Here is a 7,387-nt window from a genome sequence, read left to right as displayed (position 1 = left end):
GAACCTGCTTCAGATGCTGGACTCCAGCTTGACTATGATGCTCAAGTTTTGTTGTTTTTGTTTAACGAAGGATCAGAGTTCACGTTTATCTGTTAAATATTCTCCAGAATTCATGGAGAATATTTAAAAGCACTAAGTGAGCGCCCCCTGCTGGTTCCTTCTGAGTGCTGCTGTTATTCTCCAATGATCCTGTAGGACAGATTTATGGATGCTTTGAGGGATTCGCTGCAGTCCTGCTGTAGTTACCCCGCCCCCACAGCTACACCTAAATGAAAATGGAAGCCATCAACAGTAATGACATCACAGCAATAAAATTATTTAAAACTCACAAACCTCTGAAAATCTGTATCTGCTGTTGAAGTGTCCCTGACTGTGTGTAGAGTAAATAGAGGACTCAAATACAGACCAAAGATGAAATGTGAACATAACTTGAATAATAAATTTGTTTTTTTTTTAAAAACAAGAAAAAAGCAACACTTTTGACACCCTTTTAAGAAGCTCTCTTCTTCTCTTATCTGATCATAAACATCCTGTACAAAAAAAACTGTTGCTCTGCAAGTGCAAAGTTTCCAAGCAAACTGTGTCTTAACTTCCTGTTATCTGTTTCTGCAAGCATTTTTTTTTTACATTGACCTTTTACTACCCTCTGTCACCTTTCAAAATAGATCATCTCTTCGTGTAAGAAAATCATTATAAAAGATCAAAGAGAAAACAAACATTTTCAATCAATTACGTTTAAGCATGAAAGCAATTACTTATGAGTAAGTTTTATCATAGCTAAATTATCAAACACCCAGAAAGTCATAAAATGATCCTAAAGCCCCTTATTTCAAATTAAACCCAAAATCACCCCTTCTTGACACATTCTATGTGTCAAATAAGCTAAAGACCCGCTACTGAAACTGAAAATGCTTCACCACCTCTTAAGAAACTTAAAAGAAAAAGTCTTGATGCATTCTCAATCATCCAGGAAAATAAATCTCCAAAAGTTGATTCTGTTCATCTGGATGTAGCGTTTTCTGGGAGAAACGTTTCGTCACTCATCCAAGTGACTTCTTCAGTCTCAGCTGACTGCAGGTTTCCCCAATCTTATAAACAGTACACTTGCATAATGACTGCCCATATGGAAAAGAAATAGTAAAAACTTATATGACTTAACTCATGAAAGTTGCCACTTTCATGAGTAAATCGTATAAGGCTTACATGATTTACTCATGAAGGTGGCCACTTTCTCATTACTTTCATATATTGTTTTAGTAAGTACTTTCATATATTGTTTTAGTAAGTATCCAAAACATACAAGTTTCATTATATAATTTTTCAAGGGATCTTATATCTGTTTTCACTCTTGTATGCTTTTCATACAAGTTTCACACAAGACAGATACAAACTTTATAAGATTTATATATATATCTTTTCCATATGGGTGAAACCAGCCCACTGAACAAACTGACCTCACAGCCCATTGTTCCTTCAGTGGGCTGGTTTCAGTCATTATGCAAATGTTTAACTGCATTTTATATGAAAAGTCTAGCGATCCCCTATGTGACTCATAAATATTGCTTCTCCCCCTTTAGCATTTGGCATTTTCCCCACTATATAATTTACTACCATAATCTAAACCCAGTCAATAAAACAAAATTTTCTTAAAGCAAACATCAGCAACCCAAAAAAGTCTGCAACTCCAAACTTATTTAAACCTCCAGTCTCCCTCTCTCTCCCTTACGTGATTAATTGTTTGTCAACCTTCATTCCTCCTGACCTTGGTCTAGTCTTTGTTTCAGTGTCAAGTCAGTCAAACCTTTAGTCCATATCGTCAGTCCAGTCACACACATTCACTCACTCACACGCATTCACTCAAAAGAAAAAACTATTGTTCATCATTTTTGGTCTGGATTGACACATGGCAATCCTTTTAGACAGGAACCGGGTTCCCACAGATGGCTTCTCCCCAGCCCATTGTAATCTGGAAAAGCTCACCTTATATTTGCTCTCCCGAAATTTTTTTTTTACAGCGCTGTTAATTCAATCGTGCAGGCCTGCTTAGAACAAAAATGAGAAAAAGAGAGCTGATTAGTAGCTCATCAAAACACAAAACATAATCACCTGACAGGATTTCTCTAAGTGCACTGTTACAATTTTAAAGGGCCAAGTTCTAACCATGTCCATGATTAGTAAAACTCCCTCTATTAAAATAAGAAAACAACCTTAACCTAACCGACAGAATCAACCCATCACTAAAACAACAACCCCAAAAATCTTAATCACAGAAAAGTTTTGCTTACTCATCTAACAACATGTTGGCCTCAGGTTCTTCAGCATCCTGACAATCTGAGGTCAACTGACATAATTTCACCTGCTAAATACACAGAAAATCTTGTTAAAAGCAGCACCATTTGCACAACAGTAATATTCCCCATTAAGCACTCTCTAAACATGTTATAACAATGTGTCCTCACTAAATTATACATTTCCTGTCCAAATCTGCACTTCTGGACAGACCTGACCACCTTATTTAATTATCCTGTATTTTACCATTATATATTATACCAAGTAATTCTTCTCAGTCACTGCTATGTTTCCTTCATTGAAAGCCTCAGACACATAGCCAGACAGGAAGCTTCTTTGACACCACTAATTTCAGCTAATTTCCATATTGAGTCACATCTTAAGAAGTTGCCTTGACAACAGAAATGCATATTTAAACATTACCACATGAAATTATTTTTATTTTTACCGTAGTCACTTCTTTTGCTCAATCGGCACAAGAGCACTACCAATTCACTATTTTTAAAACTACTGTAAGCTTTTAATCACTGGTTTATCCTTTTTCCTTTTCACAAAAATCACTTTATTGTCATGGGTCTTTCGTGAGTTATTCCTCCAGCTCTAGCTTTAAGTATGTTAAATATAGCATTTATGTCATGTATTCACATTCATTCACATTCACATTCTCGAAAAATAATTTCACATGTAACAATTTGCACGTGTCTTTTCTATTCATTCAGGTACTTATTAGTTTATTTCTCTCTTTAGCTCTCTCTCTTTTTTTTTCTTTTTTTTTTTTACCTTTCTGTTATGATCCTCTGGACATTTCTAAACCTCCATGAGTTCAGTCTCAATCTTCAATCCAATTTTCCCATATGCTTTCACTGTATCACATCTAGGTTCACCTCTCACTACTGATCCTCGTCCCTGTTCTAACAGTTTCCTGTGTGGGCTCGCAGATCAACACAGGCCCAAATCAGTGGTTTCTTCTCTCCATTGCTTCTCTCTTGATCTTTTCAGTGTTTTCTTGGAGGTTCACTCCCAGCATGGCAAATATGAAACTCAGTGTCCAGTGCTGTCCAGTGCTTTCACACAGTCATCCCACTGTTTAACTTCCCACCTTGTAATTCAGAGTGCATGTTCCATCAAGTGTTTTCTTACATGCTGCTGCTGGAGTCTTCAGTGTTATAGTTCAGTTGCACTGTCTTTTTGCCTGCTGTTAATTCTTCAAGTACATGGTGTTCTGTCTGTCTTCTGTCTTCATCGGGAGATTTACTGTCCTTTAAGCTTCTTCTCAGGATAAGGACAGAATGAGAGGTGAAGCTGTCAAATTTTAAGCCAAAGCCTGGCCTGTTTTCATCCCAATTCTGTTAATCTATCATTTTGCTGCTGTACTCATGTTTTCAATATGAGAAGGGTCCATCTGTATTGACATACTAAAACATTTAATTAATATAATTTTCATTGCTATGTCTTAATACATTCAGTCTCTAATTCCTCTGTTTTTACATATCACACCAACGTCACAAGCTCACAGTTTTCTGCTTCACTTCCTGCCAGACACACACTCCCACAGCCACACAAACTCATGTTTTCATCTGTTTCTACAGCCTAATTGAACTCTTATTTTATATTTACAGTCTATAAACCCTCTGTAACTCTACTAAATGTTGATATAAAAGAATGCTCTCAGTACACACACACTTAAATATACTAAGCTCTTTGCATTTGCAAGCATTCACATCAAAATCTTCAGCATGCTTAGCAGAGCTCTTTCAGACCTCAGGACAATTAATAGTTTTGGGGTTTTTGGGTTTTTTTCCCCCACACATATCACCATTCTTTAGCTCAGCTTTGTAGCCTCATTCACACAATACTTTCATCAGCATTTTACACACTTCCCTGAACTTTGTTGTCTCACACACACACACACACACTTTTCTCTCAAAACAATGTGCACCTTTAATCATTCATCCAAATAACAATTTCACACATTTATATATATAACAAAAACTGCCACTGACTGCCAATAAATTATTTCCATTACCATGTCACATCTTCACTTCATCTTCCAAACCTTAGTACTGGTACACCTAACTTTGGTTATCTTATCTTATCTTATCTTAACTGATCAAGCACACACATCCATACATATGCAATAATACTAAGTGCAATAATCCTTTCTATCATCGTAGTATTTTTACTCAGTTGTATATAGTATTTGTATTTGTATTCTATTTTTATCTTATTGTATATTTATTTTATTTTATTCTACTGTATATAGTATTTTATTCTATTTTTATTCTTATTGTATTCTAATTTTTGCCTCATAACTTTTGCACTGTCCACTCCTGCTGTGACAAAACAAATTTCCCACAAAACAAATTTCCCACGTGTGGGACTAATAAAGGTTATCTTATCTTATCTTATCTTATCTTAACTTTACGACTAATTTAAAAGCCTCTAAGCCCAGCTTCGCCCAGCTTGCTGGTCAATTGTAGCTGTTATCTGTCCAGGATAGCGGCCCGATTTCTAAGCCCTATGATAATTTATAAGCGCTTCCCGCAGCTCGACAGAAGGTAGTGTGCGCTAAAATGATTTAGGAACCAACAGCTGAGGTTTGGCCAGGTTATAAAATAAATGAAAAACAAAAAGCAAAACAAAAAAGTTCTTCCTGCTCTGGTAATTAGACTGTAGGCCAGTAGACCGAGAAAGGCTCTTAAAAATCAAAGCTTATAAATAGCAGTTTTTCCAGGAGCCCTCCACAGAGTGGATTCTTCAATTAATGGTGAATAACTCTAACCTGGAGATGATTTATCAAACGGCCTCTTGATACACTGTCTTCAACTGCTGGACTTGAATTGAGCTCTCAGCAAACTGCTAAGCGTGGAGAGAGAGGGGTTAACATGTTCCATGCAGTGTAAACGCACACATTCATATTTTAAACAGTCAAAAAAAAAAAAAGACAGGTTCGGGCCACAAGAAAATGTGAAGATGGTGGTAGGATGGCAGTCAAAACTTATTAAAAAAGATCAAAGCTTATTACAAATCATTTTGAAAGATTAAAGCCAACCTCATTCAATAAAATAATTAGGTCACAAAGGTCACAAATAATCACATTTTGATACTTAATCCCACTTTGCAGACAGGTTTGGCCCAATTTCTGGTGTCAAGCCAGCACTGCTGGCTGACTTCTGGCATGGTAAGTGGTATGTCATCCAGATATGGGCCAGGCCTGGAGTAGATGGCACTGTTTATATGATGGCATGCCACATCTGGCCCGATTGTGGTTTGGTTTATGTGGCCCAGGCTCATAGAAAACAGGCCCAGATCCGGCATCAAGCTGGCACTTCTAACTGACTGGTGTCATGGCAGAGTGTATGTCAACCAGATGTGGGCCAGGTCTAGCAATAATAGTACTATTTATGTTCGTATTTTCCTATTTTAGTTCGAAGACCCAAATGCCTTGTTGCAATACTATACTGCTGTGGTAGCCAACGTTTCAAATGCAGGTTTGACAGGTTTGTCAGTGTACACTTTATCTAAAACCTAGTGAGGGTTTGCACATCTTTTCTGCTGGGTAGCTGTAGCTCAGGAGGTAGAGCAGGTCACTTACTAACCGGAAGGTTAGTGGTTCGATCCCTGGCTCTTCCAGTCTGTATGTCAAGAGAATTAATGTAGTTAGGAAGCAGCTTAGACAAAGTGTGTAATTGGGTAAATGTTGTATAGAGCACTGTGAGTAATCCAGTGCTATATATCAGTCCATTCATTGTCTGAACAGAGTTTTGTCATGTTACTTTTGTACTATTATGTTCCAGCACATGTTGTTATTGCGTGGCTTGATTAATGTACATATTAGGCTGAAAACTGGGGCCAGAGTTGAAACTGTTCTGGGCCACCACAGGGCCCGCAGTGTGTCTGCAACTGGCCCGTGGCTGCATAGAACTTACACATGGCCCACATATCGCAAAGAATGATGGCCTTTTGGTGGCCCAGACCAGGTTTGCCAGAGGTAATCCACACATGGGCCAGCACAGGATATCTAGTGTGTCTGCAACTGGGCTCGTTCTGGCCCGTGTGTGGGACACCTCGGGCAAACCAGATCTGGGCCACCAGAGGGCCGTCATTCTTTGCGGTATATGGACCATGTTTAAGCACACTGTGTGGGCCAGATCTAGGCCATGCCAATTTTGCTATCTGGGATGTGTCTCTTATTTTCTCTTCTGACACTGAGATGAAGCAGAAAAGAACAGCTGATATTTGGACAGCACACATGATGGAAAGGAGGATTTGAGTTGATGTGCACATGAATGATTTGTGTTTCCTCTGCAGGTGAAGGTAGAAAGTGTGTGTGAGCTGATGTGGATGTGAATTCAGCAGCATGGATCAGTGTGAGGACAGAGAGGAGGGAGTCCCTCCCTCTAAAACCACTCTGTGTGGGGAACATGAGAGCCAGACCAAAGCTCAGAGGTGAGATGACCATCTCTAACTGTCCATGACTCTTTAACATGTCACAGCTCAGCTCTCACATCACTGCTCCATTATTTTTCACAGGAACCAACCTGGACCTCAACCCAGCTGTGTGTCCTTAAAGAGTGACCAGTCTAAAAAACGCTTGATTGAATTTAAGGAACAACCCTCTGCTGCAGAGAGGTGAGCTGATGGGAACATTAACTTTTTGATTGCTGATCATTTGTGTCTGATTTAAATGAACTACTTGATGGTGTTTAATGGTTGCCAAAGTGCTTCCTCATAGGGGGCCATATGATATGTTGGGGTTTCTTTGTGTTATTTGACACTATATAAATAAAACTGAATGGTCTCCTCTTCAGCAGATGCAAGTTCATAAAGTATTTCTGGTCTGTATATGAAGTATAATTAATTTGATGTTGCTGTAATTGCATAATGAGAGGGGGGGGGGTAATTGGGGGTTATTTCCTATTTTCTTTTTCCTCCTTTAGCTTAAGTTCCCTAGTTTGTTTTTTTTGTTTTTTTGTTTTTTTAATTTGCTGGAAATACTTGCATTGATTTATTTAAACATGTAAAAATAATGTAAATACAGTATGCAAGGCAAAACAGAGTTTGTACACAGCAAAATCTCCAGTGTTAAATTAACACT

The 7,387-nt window shown here is 38.1% G+C and overlaps 1 long non-coding RNA gene across 1 annotated transcript; it reads left to right on the top strand.

The window, feature by feature from the left end:
- The first annotated feature begins 6,699 nt into the window (after positions 1-6,699).
- LOC102313873 lies at positions 6,700-6,922 on the top strand. The gene is made up of 2 exons (XR_318013.3): positions 6,700-6,738; positions 6,823-6,922. It is a non-coding gene; the product is annotated as an uncharacterized LOC102313873 (long non-coding RNA).
- Positions 6,923-7,387: the final 465 nt, after the last annotated feature.

This window comes from Haplochromis burtoni, unplaced genomic scaffold (assembly GCF_018398535.1).
Source record: "Haplochromis burtoni strain Fernald_Lab_line unplaced genomic scaffold, NCSU_Asbu1 Contig_2218, whole genome shotgun sequence".
Classification (NCBI taxonomy): domain Eukaryota; kingdom Metazoa; phylum Chordata; class Actinopteri; order Cichliformes; family Cichlidae; genus Haplochromis; species Haplochromis burtoni.
Note: the sequence above shows the minus strand (reverse complement) of the source record. Positions and strands in the feature narration are given on the sequence as shown.